This window comes from Drosophila virilis, chromosome 2 (genome assembly GCF_030788295.1).
Source record: "Drosophila virilis strain 15010-1051.87 chromosome 2, Dvir_AGI_RSII-ME, whole genome shotgun sequence".
Lineage (NCBI taxonomy): Eukaryota > Metazoa > Arthropoda > Insecta > Diptera > Drosophilidae > Drosophila > Drosophila virilis.
In genome coordinates this window covers 20,178,601-20,203,878 of record NC_091544.1, presented here as the reverse complement: position 1 = coordinate 20,203,878, position 25,278 = coordinate 20,178,601, and the positions used below count along the sequence as shown (strand labels likewise).

The following is a 25,278-nucleotide window of genomic DNA, read 5'->3' as shown; positions in this document are numbered from 1 at the left end:
CAGTTAGCTATTGTTGATAGCAGCATTCGCAGCCATTAAGCTGCCGCCTTGTCACACATTTCCACAATTCCAAATACATGAGTCTCTATCGTGTTTAAGCCAAACTGTACCAGAGCTGGGCTGTGTAATTCGATGCTTCAATGATTTTGCCATATGAGACACTTAAAACGCGAGCAGGGCCAGTGGACGGGCCTAGAGATCCACAGAATCGGCATCAAAATCGACTAATGACACGCCAAGTGCTCGTGCATCCGGTCGAGATCGAGGGGGTTGGGCGTGTTATTCAAATGCTCTTTAGGGGGTACAACAGGTTCACTATAAAGTTTGTTGTGCGCCGAGTGGACAATTTTTATCTATTTGAAAAAACTGTTTTCAGATATAAGCCAATAAATATTCTTATACCATAAGGGTTAAATGAAATAAGTGAAGAATATGTTTTAATTTTGGTTTCAAATGTTCGAATTATATAATTAAAGCTAACGAAACCCGAGAATTTATGCAAATACTAAATATAAATACTAGATAAATACAATGCATTTTTGTTTAATTTTTGGGGTCGTTTTTTCCAGACAAGAAAATTGTTTGAAATGAACTAAACTGTGCAGGCTATGTATATTTTCAAAAATGTTATAACTAACTGTTGAGTATAGTGGAAATTAAGTGTATATAAATTATTATTGAGAAATTTTCAGTAGCATCTTGAAATGTTTGTAGCTAGATATTTACTTCACTTTTTCGAAGACAGTATTGCTTTTTAGTTATATAATCTTCGTTAATTTAAAAAAAAGATAATAAAACGATTAAAATTGTAGAAAATTGGTTTCAAATAGTCAAGAGTATTTAAATGTCGTTGATAAGAGCTAAACTAAGCTGTCTTGCTTTTATGTAAGGTCCGAGCTTTAGTGGACTTTTTTTTTAAATTTATATGATAGATTGTGTGTGCTGCTGCAGCTGTATTTATCTCAGCGCTCGTTTGGGTTCCTAGATACTAGATAGTTAGATGGTTGTTCGCATTCACAGTCATAGTTTTAGTCGCGGTCAAACTTAGTCGTATTCGTCGTATTCATGCATGGCGCGCACCAAATACGAAATAAATTACACTTGATTATCTTGTTGCTCGGCTGGTTCTCGTTGTTGTTATTTACGTCGCCGGCTCATAACCAAAATAAAAAACAATCTCACAGATACATGGACAAGCAGCGACCAGTTGGACAGCGGCACGGATGGACGGACTGACAAACAGTCGCTGGGCATGTGTTGATATTCTACAAGTCATTTGCTGACTTAATTTCCAAAGCGAATAGCGCGCGCGATCGTTTGGGAGCAGTGAAAATTGGGCCGAAATGGGGCTTGGGGTCGGGGGTGGATGCATAGAGATCAGAATGGAACGGTGGCTCGATTCGGGGTCGCGGCTGCTGCTCAGCGAGGCGTGCAACTTGGTCCAACGTTCAAGTGAGCGGCTGCCATTGGCCATTGGTCAGAGCCCGAGTCGGAAGCAGACTTAAGCTTTATGTGTGTGCGGTTGTGTCTGTGAGTGTGTGAGAGTGTCTGTGAGTGTGTGTATGCTTTATTTAATTCTAGATAATCATAACGACTTGTTGCTGTAGCTAGCTGAGTACTAGAAGCCTCGGTCTGTGTCGCTGTTCTGTTTTTTAGGGTAATTTTCTTTTTGCAATTGAATGAATTTGCGTTGTAGTCGCGGTTTTATGTTTGTTTTTTTTTTCCGTTTTTATTTTTTTTTTATTATTTAGTTGAGTATAAAAGATTATGCGCTGCCCAGATGGACGATGTTAGATGTGTGTTTAGATGGTTGCGCTCAGCTGCCGCCGAACTGGCGAACGGGCACGAGTTAATGCCAGAAATTTCACTTCCGTTCTTAAAACGATTTCCGGTCCTGGCTGCTGACTCTTTGAGAGTTGTCAGTGCATGGCGAACAACAGTCGAACAACTTTCCATACTAATTTTTCAGGCTTAGGTAGTCGGGTCGGGTGGGTTGATTAGGGCAACTGGGCAGAGCTCATGGGTCGCTGTGCTAAATATTCAATGTGCAAAACTTTCTTAACACCGAAGTACACTGTTCAGCATGGCAAGTTTTTCAAAGGCGCCCGAGCAGGGACTTCAGAGACGTCATTGTAGCTGGTCCGTGCATTGTGCGCCTAAAAGTCAACTTTAATTTACATTTTTCATAAGTAGCCTTAGGTGCACTTACTTAGGCCGACATAAGAGCAGCTGAGCAGGCAGCGAAATGAGAAGTTGTTGTTGCTGCTGTTGCACATATGGCAAATATGAAAAGAAAACTGGCAAAGTAGCAGCAGCAGCATGCACATGGCCAGCACAAATCGAGGGGAGAGGAGCACACACACGCGGCAGCAACAGAAGCAGGACTCGTGACTCAAGCAGCCAGGCAAAAGTTGGGCCTGTTTAAATTAAACACAGCACAACACAGCACACACACACACACACAACAACAACAACAACAATGCTGGGGCACACAAAGTTCATGATAAAGAAAACAGAATACCATACAGATAAGAGGGCACGACTGTATAATACTAGTCAGAATTATTTTCACTTATGAATATAGTTCTGAGCTAAAAGCCTCAGATTTGAATAATATTTCATATTATTAATATTTAAGCTAAAATTTCAAAATATAATTCCTTTGAATTTGGAATATTACAAAATACAAATTTTGTATGATTTTAATTGCTTGGAGTTACTAACAAATATGTGTTAAGAAACAGCGCGACAAATTAAAGCGACACAAATGGTTTTCATTTTGAAATTTAAGTGAAAATACAAAATAAAATTAACAAAGAGAAAGTTATCTATAAGAATTGTGCTTAAACTTACTTATTTACTTTATTTTACTTTATGCGTACTGAGATATACCCTACTAATCTTAGATGGAGGGTATTCTCGTGTGTAGGAATACTAAAAAAAACTCATTTACACGTCGGCAACTTGCGCGGAGGAGCTGACTGCCAGCAGCAGCAACAAGAATAACAACAAACAATACAACAACAAGAATAATAACGAGACCTGTGCCTGGGCTGGCTTTGGTTAGGTGTGCTAGAAATGCTTAAGACTTGTTTCCTTGTATTTTGTCATTTAAGCTGAAAATAATTGCAACTGCTTGTAAATGTTGCACGGCGGCAGCAATAACGGCAACAACTAACTGCGCCTGCTGACAGCAGAAGGATAACAACATGTCGCATCATTACACACTCACACACATACACACACAAATGCAACTTCAGCAATATCCGCTTCCGTTGCTGTTGCGTCTGCCTTAAGAGGCGTTACCTCTCCGAGCCCGAAGCGCCTCATCTTCTTAGTCAGCGTCTATTTTTCCTATATTGCAATCGAAAGAGTTGGAGGTATAGAGCGAGAGAGAGAGAGAGAGTGGGGTAGAGTAAGAGAAAGATGGAGATAGAAATGAAAGGAATTGGCAGTCAACGTTGCGTTAAGAGCACCTAAAATTAAAACGGACACAGGCTAGTGCTGTGCCATGCATATAAGGTCCCACCTCTTCACTGCCGCCCTACCCTTAAGAGCCGTCGCTCTTGCATCCCCTGTGAGCTGCATAAACGTCACTTTTCTTGCCATTTCATCTTAAGTAGCACACAAATATACGAGTAAACAAAAGCCAAACAAACTGGCCAGGAGTGAGAGCTCACAAAGGCGTCTCTCATATATGTGAGTTTCCCCCCCCGCAATTTCCCAGCCCGTTTCCCTCATCTGTGTCTCTGTGTATGTGTTGACTTTCTAATTAAAAAATAAAGTCCAGTCGGGCACATAAAAGCGTCTCATTTGCAGAAGACTGTATGTCTTTGGTCAGTCTATGGATGGATTGCCTTAAAGATAGCTTAACGGGTACTTACCAAAATTTAAGCGGCTTTCTCATTGGATAACTTCTCGATATGGTGTAACCTGCAAGTAAAAAGCAGACAGTTGCACAGCGCGCAAAAGAATGTTGTGATTAGTAATTTGATCTTTAGGTTGGCGATTTTAAGGCTGCAAAAAATAAATATATAGTTATTTGTGTGTGTGTGGAAGACGAGCTAATCGATTTGAACTGCAGTTGAATCTAAACTTTGGCCTAAACAATATTTTTGACTGGTTCTAGATTTTAATTAAATTTATTAATTTCCTTAATTGATCGGTTTAATATTTATATGCGAGTCAGCATTGCTTGCTCGAAGAATTATTTAAAGCTGCAAGTGAAAAAATATTAAAAAATAATTTTTAAAATTATATATTTTAACAAAAGTAATAAGTTCATAAAATTCTGCAAGAAGTTTTTAAAAATGTTGTGAGCAAAACTAATAAGTAAAAGCATAATTAGATTAAAACAATTAATAAAAACAACAAAAATATTATAATAAATGCATAATTTCTTTTAAGAAGAGAACATAAAATCTTGCTGCTTTTCTGTTAAGTTTATATGCAAGCTTCTAAATTATGAAGTGCAATTGCCTTTTATTTACATAATAATCTACATGATAAAGGGAACAAAGCTCAACGTTTCAGGGGCTCAAAAGCTTTGAAAGTCTTGGGTTTATGTTTTATATCAAGTATGCATATATTATTAGTTTCGTTTAGTAGTTTTTTGTTTGTTTTGTTTTTGCACCAATACCATTTGCGATATTTTACCCTTAATTTAAGTTTACATAGCCATTGGCGATTTCGTTGCGAATTCGTGCAGTGGAAACTGCGTTGCGGCTCAGCGTTCGCTACTGGCGGACCCAGCGGCCCGGCTTGGATGCCACCAAGGCGCCGCCATTGACTGGACACTGACCAGTGGCAGTGGCAGTGGCTGTGCCAGTGGCAAAAGCTCGTGGCAAGCCTCTGCCTGGAGTTGAGGGGTTTGATGTTGACGTCGTTGCTGGCACATTTTGTAGCCGGCTCGTTTGAACACAACAAATTTGAATTGAATTTTGTTTGGGGTCAACACAAATGCACTGTAGCGCTGCGGGCAACTGAGGGGTCAAAAGCGGGCGTCACTAAACACTTTTTTATTTGGTTGTTAAAATTTTGCATCAAGTGGCAAAATAATAATAATAATTATAATAATATCATTTAACATACAGCCGCGCTGAATGCTACATTTTCAAAATTTTGCGTGTTGTTTTCACTTCAAGCACTGCCGAAAGTTGGGCTACACTTTATATTTTAAAAAACATTTTTTGGAATTTTTAACGGCGCTGCATTATTTGAAAAAATTTGTTTGTTTGTTTTTTTTTTGTTATAACATTTTATTTTTATTTTTAGTTATGTTTGCTTGTTAATTAAGTTGAATCTTTCTAGCACATTAAATATAACTTTTTAAAATTTCGTTTCGTTGCCGCAGCGCTTTTCGAGTTTATTATTTATGTAAATTAGTTGTTCAATTTATTTTTAATCATTCTTTCTAATTTGTATGCTTCCAAATAGGGAATTTCTAAAGAATATCTGAGAGAATTTAAATAAGTATGCATAAGTATATCATGAATATGTTTAGAAACATTTTTAAATATTTGATATATGTTAAAACTTTTTTTTATGTTCCAATCGTGAAGACAATTCAACACAATTTAATTTTTGGTAAGCAAAATAAGATTTATTGTATCTAAATGGAAGCATATCAGAAAACTTATGTTCTGTAAGAAATTTGTGTGATTAATGTGTTGGAATTTATTCAACATATTAAATCACATATTTCAGTATTGATTTATTTTTTTAAGCGATTTAGTTAACTCAATCTCTTGAAGTTTTCGCTACTGTTTACACACATTGCTTGTATTATTATTATTCATTAAATATTCATATTTCAAAATTTTGTATATTGGCACTTCTTTAGTGTTTTTATTTTGCACAATTTATTTAATTAATTGTAAGATTTAAATAATTAAATTATTATCATATTGTTATCAATATAATGGAGCTAAAACTAAATACGTTTTAATGGAAATACGTCTCGCAGAACAGTGTCCTTTGACAAAGTCCCAACACGTACCCACGAACTGGATGCTGCGTTAGCCGAACTACAACTGACTACCTGACTGACCAACTGACCAAAGGACCAGCTGCCTTTCCTAACTGGCTACTGCTGCTGCCTCTGCTCCTGACTATGTTCTGCTGTTGCTCCGGCCTGCGAGGCCACGACGCTGACGCTGCGAGCCAAGACGATCGAATGTCTCACAAGAAACGAAGGCCAAGTGCTTTTATATTCGACTCGTGAAACCCACATTGTGGCTGTCAGTGTACGTGTGTGAGAGTATTTATATAAATTAGAAATTTCTGTGTGCGTATTTCAATATATAAGTATTTGTGTGTATGAAATCCAGTTGCTGACAAAGTTGAGCAGTGCTGCGGCGAATCAAAGGCGCTCCACTTTGTGTTTGCTTGTGTGGCGGCTTGCCTTAAGAGTTTTAGATAATTTCCGGCCAAGTTTTTGCCCCAACAAGGCCATGAAGGACTCGCTGCCAATACGAAGCAAGCGAAACTGAGTGACAACTTGTCGTATGCGCAATGTTGGCTACCACCAATGCCAGCAACAGCCGCTACTGAATGTGTATGTGTGAGTGTTTATGTTTTTTTGGTGTGTGTGTGGTTGCCGCGTTGGTTGGCTAATCGAGCGCCTAACTGACGTCCGCTTTGAAGTATGCAACAAATAAACTCATCTCGATTTCAACTTTAAATTTAAACATCATCTGCGACTCTCACGTACCACAAGCAGCAGCCAAATATTTGAGATCTCAGTTATTTATATTTTTATTTAAGATATTACTTTTTGACAAATATTTTGAAATATTTAAATTATTTATTATTTAAGGTGGTAGTTTTTATAAATTTTTTGTTTGTTAGTTGATTTAGCAGTTGCTTATTGCACTGTATATGCTTCCATGGAAATTCCGTTAGTGGCGTTTTTTTTTTAAATATTTGAATTTATTTTCAGTTAAATTTGTAAGTTTGATTTAAATAATTGAATGCATTTTTACACAAGTCGAGGCGGCGTGCGTCAACGTCGTCGGGTCAGAAGACAGAAACGCCAAGCAAAACTTCTGCCAGCGCGCGTGACTAGAAACGTACTGAATTTTGTATTCTAGAATATAAAAGTAAAATGCTTGGTTTGGCCAAATGCCGAAAACCCAAAGACCAAGGCGCTGCTGCTGCTATTTCTGCTGCTGCTGCTGCGACGTCAACGCAATGCCCACATAAGTATGCAGCACTTTCTTGTAAGCAGGCAGCCACGTCCTCGTCGTCGTCGTCATCGTAGTCGTTGCCTGCTTGCTGGCTTGCTTGCTCCAACCTAACGACGCCTGTCTGCTGCTTGCTTGTTTTTTCTATATACCCGGAGAGGAACGAAGAGCGCATTTAAATATATCTATATAATAATATATATTATTTATATATGTATTAGGCGACGTCGCAGTAGCAGCAGCAGCAGCAGCAGCGGCGAAGCAGCAGCAGCAGCAGATAATTTCCTATACGCAGGCGACAGTAAGTGCAAGTAAGTGTGCGCTCGCTCACACACACAAACGCACACACACACATACCTAGACGAAGAAACTCAGCAAGGCAAGAGCCGATAACAAAGCGTCCTCACGAGCGAGGCGACGACTGAACCGAGGAGCACGAACGGCGAGGCGAACCGTACGCGCGCGTAGCTTAAGATGAACTAGAAGAAGCAGGCAGCCAGCAAGCAGCAGGCCTGCTACAGAGAGACGCACTCCCACACACACACACAAGCATACTTGCCCAAGCCGAAGCCCGAAGGATGCCGATGTGTTGCTGCTGCTGCTGCTGTTGCAGGCTAATGTAATGCACTCACACACACACACACATACAAACACACACATACGCACATATAAGGCCAGATGCAGGCGGCAGCTATAGAGAGAGAGAGAGAGAAAGAGAGAGCGAACGCAATTAGAAAGCAGTGCCGCACGAAGCAGCCGAAAATTATGCTGCCCGAAGCACGAAGGCACTGCAGTCTTCGTGTGCTGCCGGCGAGAGCGAAGAGAGAGGATATTAGGAGGTGTTAGAAATGAAGTTGTCTGAAGCTGAAAGGAGAAGTCAGCGGCAGCAACAAACGTGAGCATCTTGCTGATGCTGCGAACCGTTTGTTGTTGTTCTGTCTGATTTCTCCTAATTTCCTTTACATTTAACACCGAGATTTTGCACACATTCTGCTTACCAATTCGTCGAGTCTCAGAGCATCACGTGTGTTATATTTGTTGGTATAGAAAATGTTGTTGCTTTTCGTGTTGTTTGTGTTTTTAGTTGTTCGCGATGTTGTCGTATAAAAAATACATATATACAAATAATAATAATACGTATATACTTATAAAAATGTTGCCAACAATCTTTTGTGCTTTGTACTTTTGATTTTACATTTGAATTTGGTATTTTGTAGTATTTTGTTTTCTCCTTTTTGTTTTTTATTTACTTGTTTTTTATTACAAACTAAAATGTTTATGATTTCTTTTTAAGAGCTTTTAACGTAAATGCAAGATTCAAAATGAAATATACTTGGAAACAGTTGAGAGTTTCTTCTGGTAGCTTGTTGTCGAGATCGAGTTTCAGAGTGTTTTTTTTTTCTTGATCGAAATTGCACATAAAAATGTTTCCGACTTTTCGTTTTTGTATTCGCTTTTCCCAAAAAACGGCAAAATGTTTAATACAATTTTGTTGTTCGTTTTCTTTTTGTTTATGCGTTTTCAATTTTTTTTGTTTTGTTTTTTTTTTTTCTGAAAAGTGTTTTGACTTTTGCTGTAGTTGCTTTGGTTCGAGGATAGAGTTCGTATGCTTATGTACAATATACACGTATGATAAATTTTTGAATGATTTTGTTGTTTTTGGTTTGCTTGTATTTTTGTTGGTTTTGTTTTTTTAGTGCACGCAAAATTAATACTTTAAAAAATAAATGAAAACGTAATTGAAAAATCCGAAAATAAAAATTTGTTTGTACGACGACGTTGATGTGAAGCTTTGTACTAAAAATGCGAAAAATTATTTCGCCGCGAATAGGCCGAGGACGACGCGGTTGCCGCGTCGCATTTCACAGTCTGTCAGTGTGTGTGTGTGTGTGTAAGTGAGCATACATGTATTGGCAGGCAGCCCCAACAACAACCAGTGCAAAAAATTGTGTTTCCTGCTGCAGCCGCGAAAAAATACGCGAGCGCAGGACATTGGCAGGACATCGGGTAGCAGCTGTAGATTTGCAAAGCCAGCAGAAGTCGCAGCAGCAGAGGCAACAGCAAACACAAAACGCAAGCGCTACCCCCCTTTGGGTTCCTTTTTGCAAATAAAATCGTTGACAGCGCTGTCTCCCCCACGGGCAATAAAATAAATGCAAAAACAGGATACACATACACATTAGGGAATGAGTGAGAGGGGAAAGGTGAGGGTGGGGGGTGTAGCACAAAAACTCTCTCTTTGAGCTAGAGTTAGTGCGCAATTCAAATACATGGAGGGGCAGCCAGCAGCGCCATCAGCGCCAGCAGCAGCAGCGGCAGCGACAGTGACGCCAGCTGAGACGTCGACAGCGACTGCGCGTTGGGGCAATAGAACAAAATGGAGTATGAGCGATACGAATGTGTGTGTGTGGGTGTCTGTGGATGCGTGTTCTGGGGGAGGCCGCTTAAGCAACCCCTGCAAATGGGCAGCCGTATTTTGGCAGCAGCCTTAATGCGCTTCGCTTCTTAAGATAAAACATGCCAAAAGGACGCAGATTCCCTTATATGTGGCTGTATTAGTTAAAATACCTGTTCTAGATACTACTGAATGTGTGTGTGAGTGTTTTTATAATGTCTTTGACTTTTTGCCGACGGCTGCTGAGGAATTCGCGGCGAATATTGCGTTGGAGAAACTCTCGCATTCAAGCTTAATATATTTTTTGCTTGAATAAAATTGTATTTTTTTAGATACATGTGCTTGTGTTTGGGGTTGTCTTTGTGCGTTTCCTTTTCATTTTATATGCTTTCTTTTTTCACTTTTGTATATAAAAAGCAACGAGCACGTGCTTGGATTTGCAAAGGACGGAAGCTAACAAGTAGTTTTTTCGATGTGTAAGAAAATGATGATGTGAAAATATACAGATAAAATAAATTTATAAATAGATAATGAATAGAACGATTATACATTTATAATAGTATTTATTTTAAAGATTAAATTGAGTTTTTGTCTGAAAAATAAAAGAAACAAAAAAAAATAATTTAAAAATGGAATCAAAACTATATTTTGATATGCAAGAAGAAGAATAAAATTATAATAACAAAAAAATATGTATATATATATAGATGTACAATATAAATATAAATAAATTAAATAAAAAGCGTAATGGTTCCGAGCGTGAAACAGCTAAAGGGACCATGTCTGGGTTTGGTCTTCAATCGCAAGCATAGTAAAAGTTGCAAGGTTCTTAAAAATGTGGAAGGTTTTCTTGTTTTAAATTTTTTGCGATCACCTACAGGACAATTTACTGATGTTATTTATCCATGGCAATGTTGAGGTTTTCTCTCGTGTCCACAGCTAATGCTGGTTGTCTGAAGTGGCAGTTCGTTGAGTGCGGGGCGCAGCGTGTTGCCAATTTTGGCATTTTTGTCTGCGTCGCCGTCGCCGTTAACGAAATGCGATGCGAACGATCCGAGGGATCCCAACTTGGTGGCTCTTGCAATTGGAATGTGTCAAAGTATCTGTCGAATTGCAGCAGCCTCAATTTGTATGCGTACATGAGAACGCCAAAGAAATTATGATATTAAGCTTTGGTCTGTATTTCTTGTTTGTATTTTTCAGAACTAATACAAGCCGACTTGGGATTTATATTTGAATGTTGAGTTTAGTTTAGTTTTTGATTTTGATTTTGAGGCAGCCATTTGAAATATTTAACATAAACGGTGATCAGACGACGACGCAGACGTTGAAAATTATATGTGAAAGACGATTTGAAAAAATTGTTGGCTTCTTAAAAAACTTGTTTGGACTTGTTGGAATTACGGCTTAAATATTTATCGTGAACAATTTTTTGTTTGTGTTTTTTTTTTTCTCAATTAAAGGTCTGTTGTTGTGACGGGGATTTTTTTTTATTTTTTTTTTTTTAATTGTATTTTATTTCCATTAGGCGGCAATAAATTTTAAAAATTAATTTGATAATGCGAATTTTCATTTTATATTTGCATTCATTCCATTCCAAGCGTTTAGAATTTCGTGTTGTTATTGTAAATCACACGCACTCACACTCGCGCAGGCTCCTGGCGATATTTGATATAGATATATAGATATATATAAATTCATATATATATATATATATATTTATTTTATTTCATTTATTGTATATGAATAATATTTAATGGCATTCGAAACTCAATGCAGGCAACGGCGACCGATACGAGGGTAGCTTCGGGGGCGGTAAACGCGCGCGCACTTTGCGTCCATATAATATATATACATACAATATATATACAATATATATATATATATTATATATATAATAATATGGGTTTTTATATGCGAATGCGAGTGTGTATAAGCATTTTAGAAAATAAGCAAGTCCGAAAATGAACCGAACCGTCGACGACTTGGACCAGCTCTGTCTCTGCCAGGACTTCTCGACGGCGTTGACGTTGCCCGTTTACCGTTTTGCCACTCGGGAACTGCGTGCGTGCGTTCTGCGTCCTTTTGCTCGGTGCGTCGAGCCGAGAATATAAAAAAGCAATGTTGGCACTCAAAAGACGTCCAAAAGCCGTATGCCAACTACCCGCACGTCCGATGCCGATCTGATCTGCGATGCGTTCGGCGTTCCATCAACTAGCGACCAGCTTACGGCAGCCTGTTACCAGCAACCAACGATACAACACGGCACAAAACATAACACGGACGAGCTCGACGCGTACATGGTTGCCACCACTCGCCTTCCATGCTAACCCCTGTTAGAGCGACCGCCAAAATAAAAAAACGGCCAACAGACGCGCAAAATGCAGCGCGGGGCAATGGTTCTCAGGTTCCCCCCAATCCCCTATTTATGCAAGTCCTATGTAAAAAGTATCTGTGATAAGTTTTTTGCCTTGGTCAAAGTTCGCGCGCGCAAATACACGCAAGCAAGCACACACACAAACACACAGAGGTGGGGAGAACAGCTCGCTCTATATAAATCGTTTATATACTGCACGGCGTCGCTGCATTGAACGCACATCGAACGGTTGGGTGGACCTCCCTTCCCAAAAAAAAAGGAAATTCCAAAAACTGCGCATCAAGAAATAGAAAAAACTTGGCGCTGACTACGCAATGTCTACGCGACCACACTTCCGTTGGATGGTGGCTCACAACCCACTTAAGCCCCACACCCACACACAGCCTAACCAGCCAGCTGCCCACTGAGCCGACCAACCACGCAGCCACGTTCACGACGACGACAACGACTATGATAAAGAAGTGCAGCTGCTGGCGGTGCGTGTGGGCAGGCCAACTGCCACCCATTGGGGGCCAGACAGGCTCCTGCTCATCATCATCATGGTCATCATCGCTGCAGAATTGCAATGCACCAACTCCTCGCTGTGGGGTGTGCATGTGCGTGTGTGTGCGCTGAGCTGCCTGCCTTTTGGTCAGTTGCTTGCTGCACGTGCTGAGCCTCCACGAACAGCTGCTCCTGCTGCTGCTGGTCCGGCGTAGCTTCCATGTAAAAGTTACGAGTCTGGTTAAGTAAATAAACGGTTTGGAGCTGGGGTAGGCATAACTTCTAAAAATATGCCGAAAAGAGACAACAAAACATAAAAAAAGAAGCAACGACTACTTGTGTGTGTCTGCTTCCTCCTGCATGCAGGCGCCGCTGCTGCCTCGCACTTCAAGTGCATTTGCGTTGCATACTTTTGGGGGGACTGCGGCCTGCAGTCGCAGCCAACTCTTGCTTTCTCTCTCTCCCACACACACTCTCTCGCTCGCTTTCTCTTTCGCTCACTCCCTCTTTCGCTGTGTTTGGCTCTCTCTTTAGCATTCTCTGGCATACGCACATGAGCTTGGCTTGTTGCAGCTCCTTTTTGGCCATCTAAATTGTGGCAAGTTGACGTTGGCAGCGACGCCAGCGTCGCTGTCATGTACTCCACATGCAGCAGCAACAGCAGCAGTTGGGTAAATGCATATCGTCCCCCTCCCACCTAGTGCACCCTCCCCTTTTGGGCCACTATCTTCTAGTTGCATTGCCATGCATTGCAACATTTCTCCAGTTGGGGAAGCGCAAATGCCGCTGTCAGCGTTGCATTGCGCATGTCCTTGTTTACATTATGTGCCGTATGCCCCAAACTTGGCGTCGCCGACTGCATCTGTGTGCTGCATGTGCATGTGTGAATGTAGAAAAGCAAAAAGTCTACTACTACAACTAAACCTTCAGCTCGGGACACCCGAGTTGTATACACGTACAACCAGCAGCATCCTTCTGCATGCTGCAAGTTGCTGCCGTGTGTTGCTGCTGTAGCTGAGCGCCGCCACCGGCGACGCCGACGAGTCAACTCTGAGAACGACAAGGAACCCGAGTCAAATCTGAGCTGAATTGGGTTGATAGAATGGGGGAAAGAGTCTGGAGACGAAATAAATGATCATGGCCAACTCATACGATCGTTTGCGCATACATTTTCGATCGAACTCCTTAAGTTTAATATATATTTAAAGAGATCATTTTGTGGAGGTAAAATATTTTATATATTTTGATGACAATACAAGGTGTATGAAATATATTTTTATTTTTCTTTTAGTTTATATATATAAATAATAAAATTGATTTTGGGGAACCTTGAAATGAACAAATATACATATATAATAAAAATTGTCTATGCATAAGAAATTAAGCAGATAGCAAAAAAGTATATATTGCTTTTTATATATTTTTGTCTACCTTTCATGTCCTATAAGAAACTAGACTGCAGTTTACTATGATATTTTTAAATATATTTAACAGTAAACAATTTTTAAAAATAAATAAAATATAAAAAAAACTATCCAAGGATCAGCTTAATGTATTTTAATATGACAGGGTTAAAAAAAATGATGACCAAAGGATATAAAATATATATACAAATGATAAATATCATATGTTTATTGCATATAAGAATTGATCATTAAAAGTGCGTTTTGCTTATAGATTCTTTTAATTATATAATAATACTTACATTATTCTACATTGCTTATGTATTAATTTTCAAATGTATATGTGTGTAATAGGGTTAAAATAATTTATTTTTTAATTACTTATCATAATGTTTATATTTTAAAAATAAAATACTTTAATGACTACTTCACTTACCAGAACAATAAAAATATATCGAAAAAATATCACATCACAACAATTTTTGGTATTAATTTGCTTTAATTTTCTTGTGTTCCTAAAATTTTTACTAAACGATCTTAAGTATTTTTTTTTTATTTTCAATTTTCTCTATAATTTGTTCGCGTTTTTTTTTTGTTGTAAATAATTATAATGCGATTTTGCACATGTAAAATTTGGCTTATAATTTTCTGCTTCGTGCTTCCGTGCTGCTCTCGTAGACTTTTCAGTTGTTTCAAAAATTTTCAGGTAATTTCGTAGGTTTTGATTTGAATTTCTCTTCAAATTTGTTGTTTTTGTTTTTAGTAATTTGTTTTTATTTTACTTATTCGCCCAAATGTTCGACGCCAAAATGCACCATTAAATTGGTTAATTAACTAAAGAGTTACGTCTGAATTTGCAGAAAACTAAAATTTGCCGTTAGATGTGGACCGAGACAAGATTTGTTGGACCGAAACTTGGAAAACTCAACTCGAGACGAGATCAAATTCAGACGCTTGAAATTTGCTTCAAATCGGAATCTGTGCGGAACTGAAACAGAAAGTTACTTCTGACTGACTGACTGACTGCCTGCTTAGTATATATGTATATTTAGTAGTTAGTATAAGCTACTAATTATTTTTTCTTGATATTGAATCCTTATGTTGGCTTGTTGTTTTGCTTTGCTGTTGTTGACGAACAAAATGCGATGCGTGTTGTTGTTGCTGTTGCTGCTGCTGCTTATCGTATTGGTAAAAATGTAACTTTGTCTATTTGATTATTTGTTGTTGGCTGGCTGGTTTGTAGTTTTGGTTGTTTTTGGAAATGAAGAAAAAACTGCCTACATGCTAAACGCCGGCGTTTACATTGTCTTTGGCCTGTGCATGGATGGCAGTATTGGGCGTTGGGCGTTCACTGGCATTCAAGATGGCGTTGCGGCGCTCAGGAACGGCGCCTGCAACACCTGCAACCAAGTGGTGCGCCTTGGGCCAGCTGGATGTTGAGCCTTCATGGCAAACGGTGGCATTTCGAAGCACATATATGAGCAGCCCACCTGAAGAAAAAAGGCGATGCCACGATTTGGAGCCTTGCACGTGTGGGCGGTTGTATTGGTTTATATATTTTGGTTGGCTCTGTACTCTTGCACTTCAAGTCATTTTTGCGCACTTTCACTTTTTTTTGCCAAGCATACACATACACAGATGCACACACGCACCCTCACTGCGATGTTTTTCTTTTGGTATTTCACTTTCTTGCCGATGCGTTGCGTTCGAGTTCGAGTTGAGTTCGAGTTGAGTTTGAGTCTGTGCGTTGTCTCGGCCTGGCTGTGAGACTGTGATTTATGCGCTGCGAAGACTGCGAACTGGACTGTCGACCTGCCTGCCGACTGCCTGCCTGGCACTGCCTAGATATTTGCTTGCCTGTCTGCCTGCCTGCCTGTCTGTCTGTCTGACTGGCTGCTTGCCTGCCTGCGTACTAAGCCAGCAGCATGGACAGGACCCGAGTAGCAGAAAAAACGCCGCAACTTGTTTCGCGTTTAGCAGATTTCTGTTGCAATGTTGTGCAAAAATTGTTAACGTTGATGGCCAGCGTCGTTGTCAGACCGGCGGTCGTGCTAGCTGGCGTCGCTGTCGCTGCCTTCGATGACGTCGCTGCAACGCGATTTGATTGTAAAGTTTCACCTCAGTCACCGCACTGCACCGCAACTCCCATCGACCCAAGGTTGGCTTGATGAAACTGGCCGCTGGCCGTGCGCGTTGATGTGGCGGGCGCGAAAGGCGAGAAAAAATTCAACGCCAGCGCGCAGCCAATTGTCCTCTTCGTTTTTGGTTTTGGTGCTTGGCGAATAAAAAAAATTGTTGCTGCGATGGCAGTGGCAGCGGCGGCGTCGCGTTGTTAATGTACGTACATACATGTGCAGTGGCGCACACATACACACACACACACACACTGAAACAAACTCATACATACGAGGCGCACATATGCACATTGCTGGACAAATCCAAAGCACACATAGGGACAGCAATGACATGGACAGGGAACGCGCGCTCAGTCGCGAAAAATCAAAACAAAGCGCAACGACGGCAGCGCCAACGATGGCAGCAGCAGCAGCGAAAGCACACACACACACACACACACGAACACATATATACACAGTTGTAGGCAGAGACATGCACATGCCTCACACAAACAGCTATCCCAATCAAGCGGCGAACGCATTTTGTGTTTGCTGCGCCTAAAAATCAAATAGCGCCAAAAAGTATGCAACACGAAATGCAGCACACGAAGAGTTTTGCGCTAGTGGTTGGGGAGGAGGACTGCAACGTGGACAGCGCTGCCCGCAACGTTGCTGCGTATAGGCAGCTGAAAACGCCGCAGTCGGGCCTAATACATAACTAAAACATTCATCCATTTGACTCGCCCGCAGCAGAAGCCGCCCACTAACAACCCATCCACTTTGCACACGCACACACATGTACATACATGCACATGTGTGGTTTGGGGGCGCGCTGTTGCTCCTAGCTTTGCATTGTTGCTGCCGCCATTTCGCGCTCAATTCGATTGCCCCGCCAGAGGCAGCGGCAGCCCGCATCCCACCACCCTCTGGCAAACCCAAACTTCAGTCTCAATCCCCGCATAGTCTGTGTTTTGTTTTGATTTCGTACTTTTGTTCGTTTTTTTTTTCTCTCGCACGCTCACACATGCACGGCAAATGCAATTCTTTCGTTTTCATTTTCCATCACAACAACAACAACAACAAAAGTGTTAAAAACTCTGCGTATTGCCCCTCCGCGTAAGCAACACTTTTCCTTATTGCGCGTTTTTTTTTTGCCTCCATTTTGGTATTAGTATGGGTAAACGCAAAGCCAGTTTTGCCAACACAATTTTAAAACTGCAGCAAGAAAATACATCAGCACAAAAAAGTGGAACGTTGGCAACAACAACAACTAAATCGTAGCTACAGTACCTTCAATTTTGCCCGTATCCAAAACACACAGATAAATACATACGCATACTAATATGTATTTATATGTGTATCCCTTTATGTATATAATATACTCGGTATTTAGCCATGCACGTACGCACAAATGCGCGGAAATGCATCAAAAAAGCGGAGAAAAATTGTTGGGCCAAAAACACGGCCCCTTGCTGTGAAATGCATATGCATGAGTATATATGTGCCTGTGTGAGTGGCTTATACATGCACACCCATACATGCTCAGGCATGCATATGGCCTGCAAACTAAACAGGGAATGCATTTGATCCCGGCATACGTACGCATTTCGCATTTAACTCATACGCCGTGTAGGCGGGGCGGGTCAAGTTAGGCCTGCACATAACCCGCCCGCTACTACTCACACCTTTGCCACATACATACATATATGTGCTGGGGTGGCCATAAGGTCTGCATATGTACATTTATGGCTCTATCGATGGCATTGGTTATTGACTTTGATTTTGGTTTTGCTTTTGGTTCAAAGTTTAGTAGCTACGAATGTGGCTAGCATCTGGCTGTGTCGGCGGGGTGGCCTTCATTCATTTCATGTACATAAAAGACTTACCAGATAGCTTATAGATTAATAAGCTGCCCCCAAACAAATGCCAAAGCTACATCAAATACGAACACTCCTCTACACCCCGCTATACAGCTAGATATCTGGCCTGTGGACTGCGGTTCCTGATTAACTGTCTGCCAGTCCTGCGGTTTGACCGATCCACCGGCCGGTCCACCAGCCCCCAATCTATGCCCATTAGTCGCTTTGTGATTATTAATTAATGAATCAACGGTGGAATGTGGCTCATAAATTGTGAAATTGCGCTGAAAAGCGATAAAAAAATTCATTTGCATAGAAAATAAAACAAATGAGTGAGTGTAGACAAAAAATGGGGTTGGCCGTAAAGAAATTCCACATAAGTCACGGCTTTCTATAATTTTTATTCTATGTTAGGATCTGACTACAGAGTATTATTGGCCCCTCCAAAAATAATCAAATTATTTTTTTTATTTTAGCCCGTCAAATGTATCTCAATTTATTGGTATATTTTACATATTTATTTAATTTTATTATGTATGTCTGTATATAAAGTGGTTCCAGATCGTATTTTAATATAAAAAACCTTCACTTAAAGAATACATTTTTTTACATTTTATCAATTGGGTAATTAAATTCTAGAAAATATAAATTCCAATTCAAATCAATTAATGCCATACACAGGAGCATATGCACAGCCCTGAACAACTCGGCTGCCCACAAAAAAAAAGAAGAAAACGTAACCTATGTGTGCATATTTTTTATTGGGGAAAAAACGAAAGCCGCGTGCGACTTTTGCAATTGGTATCGCTAATCGGTTTTGCTGTTCCTTCTCGATGGGAATTAAAGTTAGGCGATAGAAAATAAAGGATATGTAATTTTACTACAACACTGTAGTTATCATGTTTAAGAGACAGTTTCACTTTCATGATGATAAAGAATATATATACTTTAGGGGTCGGAGATGCTTCCTTCTGCCTGTTCTACCCGTTGTCAATGTGGTCAGGGTATATAAAAACCAGATGAAAAGTAATGTGAACCCAAATATTATTTAAAACGCCTCGTAATTGGTTGAAATTAATAGCAAAAATGATCGATTAAAATATTAACCTTAATAGAACTTCGGGTATCTAGCTAGGGAAGTATGCAAATTGCTTGGGGCCGCATTTGAGCGTTGGCCGAAATTCCTTTTTAGTTCGATGATGTTGATTCTGTGCGCAGCTGGTAGGACGCCTGAGTGCAGATGCTGATGATGCTGATGCGGCTGTCGATACTGATGTAGTCTATGTATTGATGCAGCTGCAGCTGCTGATGGCCGTTGGCTGATTTGCATATTCCCCAAAGCGCAATGCGTTGCAGTTGCAATTCGTTTGCCTAAAAGCATCAAGCACGGCCGAAACCTTATTCATGGTGGGCCCGGGGAAGTTCGGATGGCCGGTGCATAATGAAAATATGGCATGGCAGCTGCAGCAACAGCAGCAACAACCAAAATGACAAAGACAACGCGGAAAATTGCGCGAAAAACTAAACATGCGACAGGCGCAGAGGGGCCAAGCGACAGCTGCAACACAGCTAACAACAAAAATCCATTCGAGGCTTTGCCCTCGCTCCAAAGTAGCTGCAGTTGCAACATTCTATCAAAAAAAAAAAAAATGCACACCACTAACTGCAATAAGGGAAGCTGCCAACATGGGGTTCGGGTGCAGGTTTGCTGATTTCCATACAGGCTATAGGTACGCATTGCACTTGAGCGTGGCAGTGGGCAAAGAGGGCAATTGTGGGGAGAGTTGGGTCAAGCGACAAGCGGTGCACACGTGCAGGTCAGGCTCGCCATATGGCCAAGTCGCACTTGAAAGTTGGAATCATCATCAGCTCCCGCGAGTACTTTATAATTCATGCGGCTCATTTTTTGTCGCACATCAGTCCCCAAAGATTGCTGGCCATAAGTATATTTTATTAATATTAATTAATCAAGCGAATGAACAGCGTAGCTCAAGGGACCTGCAGCCAAAACGGATGCCCTACAACCGAACTTTGAACTTTCAATATAGAATATTTTGTATGTACTCTGTAATTCTATAGACAATGCGGGCGGACAGCAGAAGCAAAAATTGCTAAGCCCCCTATTTGGCATGTACTCTGAATGCGAGTGTGGGGCGAGTGGGCGTGGCTGGGCGGCCTTACACTGCATTGCTTGTTGTTGCATTCAAAATGCGCGCTTGCGTTTGAAAGGCAACACAAAAAATACAAAAATGCTCCGCCTACCAGCATTCAGGCAAACAGTGAGTGAGGAAGGGGCCGGAGTGGGCTTGGGAGATGGTGGCTGTGGCGTCTGTCAACCATCGTTGCAATGGCAGAAAATAAATGCAACTGCGCTGCAATGGCTACTGTTGAGCTGCGCTGCTCTGCCTGCGTCTGCGTGCATTGCTCATACGCCCCGTGCGACGCCGTTAACATACGCAGAATGCACTTTCACGATAACAACAACAACAAAACCAATAACAACAACAAATGTCGCGCTGTTGCTGCAACTGCTGCTGCTGCTGCCGTTCGCTGAATTTTGTTAGAGCAGCTGCGGGCGTTGCACAATTAAGGGGCATGGGTTGGATTTGCAGCTTGGCATGGGCAGACAGACAGGCAACATGGCTGGGCTTTTACGCTGCAGTTGCTTTGTCAATCCGCGGACTTGTTCATATATATCAATTTGTTGCCCGTTGCCATAGCCTTTATATTTACTGCAGTTGCCCGTCTATGAGGTTGCGACAGTCGTTTGCCCACATTGCCCCCAATTTGCGAGCCAACTTCATTTAATTCCGACTCCACTCGCACAAAAAATGCATAGCCCTGCCTACAAAATTGGATTAAACTTAGCTGTACTCGAGTATTGATCAAATGGCAACAAATATGCATATTCAAACAGCTTAATTTCACTTACGAAATCATTTTTAAATTTTCTTGCTTCACTTTAATTAAGACATTGTTTAGTGTAAAGAAACGTACTCATTTCAATTAAGCACACACACTCGAGACTTTTCTTGTCGTGTCAGCGAGCATAGTTATTACCTGTGCGGGACAAACACGACGACGTCATCTTGGCGCAAGAAAGTGACCATGTCAAATACCCATAAATAATAAAAAAAAAGGAGCAAACTAAATACACTATCGAAATGCTTGAACCAAACAATTTAGATTTTTATAAACTAAAATCTTTGTTTTTATTTTGAAATTAATACATTTACAAAATAATATTATTATTGCTAGTGTTGTGCTGTTTTTCTTTTTTTGTTTTTTTAAAGATATTTTTAAAAGTTAATACGAACTTTACAATTTGACGAATATATGTTTCTTATTTTAAAAGTTTACCACATTCAATTTGACATCTAACTATATTTTTTCTCAAGGCTTCAAGTCGATTTCAAACCAATTTGAAATACAAAATATTTTATTTTTAAGATTTTAGAGTTTTGCTTGAGCGTCTATTAGTTTGTGGACATATTGTTTTTTTTTTTTAAATAATAATAAAACTTTTAACAGTTCGGTTAGATCTAAACTTTTTTTCTTATTGAACAAATAATAATAAAACAGAACAAGCCTAGTGCCAAAGTCTAAGTATCATTAGAGGATAAGGGTACACAAGCTAAGCAACAGCGACATCATGAAACAAACATGCAAATAGTTAAGTGCCAAACCGCCGTTAAGGATAAGCACAATAGCGCGGAGGAGTGCCGCACACAACTTTTATTCACTCACTAACACATGCACACACACGCACACACACTCTGGCGGTCTGTGGTTGGTATGAAATATCTCAGGAGACAGCGCATAAGCCACAACAACTACAGCAAAAGCAAGAGCAGCAGAGACAACGTTGGCGGCATATTATAATTAAAGTAGAACAGCTTAAAGGACATTAACACAAGGACACGCCAGCTGGGCAAGTCGTAAGTTTGCTTGGCTGAAGGCGTCCGGCTGGCGGACGACCGCTGAGCGACGACATCTTTTGCACATTTTGCGCTTTTGTTGTGCGCTGAACGAAAAAAATTCCGCTTGTCATGTGATAAGGATAATGAAATCCTTGGCTCTGAAAATATTTGCCTTGCCACTATTTACATGCGTCGGTTCGTCAGTTTGAATATGTGTGTGTGTGACCACGTGTAGGTAAGCAAAGGTGTGGCCAAAGTTGTCGCCGTCTTTGAGTCCTTTGGGGTTACCCAGCGGCAACTGGCTAGCAACTGGCCGCTATTTTTGTTCGTTTTTAGTATCAATTTGGTCGCAAGTGTTGTCGCATAGCATAAAGACACTTGTACTTATGTGTGCCAGCGTGTGTGTGTGTATTTGGAAACCCTTAAGTCATCAGCAATTTAGCTGGGTGCGCCTTTTACACATATGTGACTAGCTGCAATTTTGAGGTCAAGGAAGTGGCTCCATTTGGCTGCCAGTTAGATTGAGCGATACAACAATTATGCAGCCGGCGCAACATGCCCAGAGCCGGAAACTTTAGCTGGCGCCAAACTAATTGCATACTTGTGGGCGCTACCCCAATTTAATCTTAAAGGCAATTTTGCATTTCTTGCTACGCTCGCCACACCGAATGCAATTTGCAAAACTTTTGCACCCGAAATTGCATGCAATTGCACACATTGTGCAGGATCTCTCGACGGCCTCAAGAGTGGGGGGCTAAGGACTGCGCTGCTGATAGGCAGAAGGCGATTCGGTTCGGGTAATTGCGTTTTGGGCCATGCACGTCTGCTAGACAACAAGTTGGCAGCCTTACAACCAACCCCCAGGGGTGAAAGTCGGGCCAAAGTGCATATTATGCAGGCCAAAAAACTGCAATTCAACAGGAACGGTAACGGGCCATGAGCCACAAGGATGAGCCCTGATTGCAAGCCGGCAAATTAAAAACTTCCATTGATGGCAAACAAACAATGCCCAGACTGGTTACCTACTCGTCATCACAAACATCATCATCATCGTTGCGTCGTCGTCGTCGTCGTCATCGTTCGTCGATTCTTTGTCGTAATTTTGTTGATTTATAGCTGGGAAGTTCGATTAAACGTACTGCTGATAACAATTGGGGTTATGGATAGGTGTGTTAGGGAGAATTCTGCAGGTGTTAATATTTCCTAAAGATTGCAAGGAAATTTCTATTGAAAATAAGTAAAAATATTCAAATTAAATTTTATTTATACAATTCTTTTTATTATTATTATTATTATTATTTTTGTTGTAAAATGAAACGATACATGTGTATGCAGTTATACCTTGCCTAAAGTTTGAACCTTGAAAAAAGAAAGAAAGAAAAAGTTCAATGGGAATTGCCAAAAAATTGATTTTGAATCGAGAATATAAGTTGGGAAACATTTCAACAACCAGCGTAAGTAAAAACGTAGTCATACTTAACTATTCTACATTTATAAATGATTTTTTATAAATTAATGCAAAACATGACAGTCTCATTTAATAAACAAAACTGAAATTGAACAACAAGACTATTCACTTTTTGTAAGTGAATTTAATTTTGATCTTGGAACTGTAATTTTTGCTGTTTCTGCAACTAGCTAATGCATAAGATATGCATAGATGGCGGATCGGGCATTGCCTCGGCAGTGCAATTATAAATTAATTAGATCGGCTTAGCTTAAAGTTCTCAAGTTTCCAGTTTTTTAATATACATTTGACAAGGTGTGGCCTCAAACTTACTCTGACTGCCTTGGTATGGCCAATATTCTTAACCGATTAGTGGCATAACTAATAAAACTATAATTAAAAGAAAAACAAAAGTATTACAATTTCGAATCGTATTATTAAACATTAATGTAAACATGATTTTGTTCAAACACACAAAAGATTCCGAATATCTTAAATAATTTATATAACTTATTTGTGCTTATCAGTGCTGTTGTTGATCTATTTAAATGTATAGTGAGCGTTGCTCTAACTACTTCAATTAATCTGCTTAAAATTAACATTAATATGTATGTAACTTAAATAGAGCCCATTTCTTGTAGCCATTCCTTGGCGAAGAAAACTTTTTGTAAAGACCTTGTTACCGCAGAAGCAGTCGCTGCAAAATTCGGACTGCACGCCTTCTCTTTCATTGTGGTACGCCTCTTATTGTTGTGGGGACATCTGCCAGCTGTTGCATGACGTGTTGCCTGATACACACATCTACACATACAGCCACAGAGAGAGCGACAGAGAGAGAGGCAAGTGTCGTAAATGCACATATGTATAATGAGTTTGACCGGCATTATTTTGCAATTTTAAAAATTGCACGTGATTTTTACGAGGCGTCAAAAAAGGCGCAAAACAAAAACCGTAAAGAGAATGTGTGGGCCGGATAGGGAAGCAGTGGGCAGAGGTAAATTGAGTCGGCACGAGTGAGCGTCGCGTTTAACGACGGCCGCAGTATGAGAGCGAGTACAGGACACCGACCAGCAAGACTCCCATTCAGGCTTTATGTATACAACAGCCAAAATAAAATATAAAAAATAAAACACAAATATAAAAACAAAAATACAGAAAAAAGCAGCACATGGAAATGAGCACCCATAAAACGATATATACGAGCAAAAATTGGCGGCAAGTGCAGTCTTCTTTATTTCCTTTTTGCTTTTGGTGTTTCTCTTTTGTGAGCTGAAGCAACACATGGTTGCCGCACGGGTCCCAAGAGATATTTAAGCTGATTGCAAGCGCCGAGGCAGCAAACAGTTCTAGTTGACTAGAGCAACAAGCAACTGAATTTTCCAAAGCTTGAATCTAATTACATTTGATTCAAATTAATAACTACAACTGAGCTGTAATTTTTTGTGTTAAAAGATAGATTCGACTAAGGCAAGGAAGCCAAACTTAACTATGAACCCAACCAAAAATAAATAAATCCGTAAGCGGGCTAATTTTCTTGAAAAGCTAAAATTTCTATATTTGAGCCATAAAGCATAAAACCCATGTCACCAGCCATTGCGTTTGTCTAACTATATATGTATGTAAGATTTTTCGAAATATTTTCCATAGGACGGGAAATTCTAAATTCTAATTTTAATTCTTTTATACAAAATTAAAAAATATCTAAAAAGTAAAATTGCAACCAAAACCTGCATTAAGGTGAATGAAACCTAAAGGCAGGGAGTGCGTCGAGCCACAGACAACTTTTTTTTTTTATTATTAAGTTTTGTTTTATTTTAATTTTTCTGTTATTATCTGGAACAACTTAAATTAAATTTATATGAATATTTACAACTACTTATTCTACAGGTAAGTCTAACATACTATTTACAGTGTCGACTATATATATCGATCAGGGAGGTCTATTGGGTGAGACCTTCGCAGTCTCCTCCGCGTTCGGAGTCCTCCAATTCTACGCCTATTCAGAAGACGCCTAGCCAGACGATTAGGATGATTTCTCAGTCGCGCTATATAATTTGCGGCCTGTATATTTATTAAATCCCCGACTTTGGGCACTC

The 25,278-nt window shown here is 40.1% G+C and overlaps 1 protein-coding gene across 7 annotated transcripts in view; it reads right to left on the bottom strand.

Annotated features, from left to right (window-relative positions):
* pros (homeobox protein prospero) overlaps nucleotides 1-15,828 on the bottom strand; it is a 76,886-nt gene extending 61,058 nt beyond the window's left edge. Inside the window, exons 1-2 of one of the 7 annotated variants that reach the window (XM_032434081.2) lie at nucleotides 14,279-15,828; nucleotides 3,885-3,933 (exon numbers count right to left, since the gene is read on the bottom strand). The gene's annotated coding sequence lies outside the window, so the exon portion shown is untranslated. Of the gene's footprint in view, nucleotides 1-3,884; nucleotides 3,934-4,656; nucleotides 5,008-8,182; nucleotides 8,968-10,457; nucleotides 11,220-14,278 lie in introns of those variants that run through there. The other 6 variants (XM_032434078.2, XM_032434077.2, XM_032434083.2 and 3 more) reach the window with 6 other exon arrangements.
* Between the last annotated feature and the right edge of the window lie 9,450 nt (nucleotides 15,829-25,278).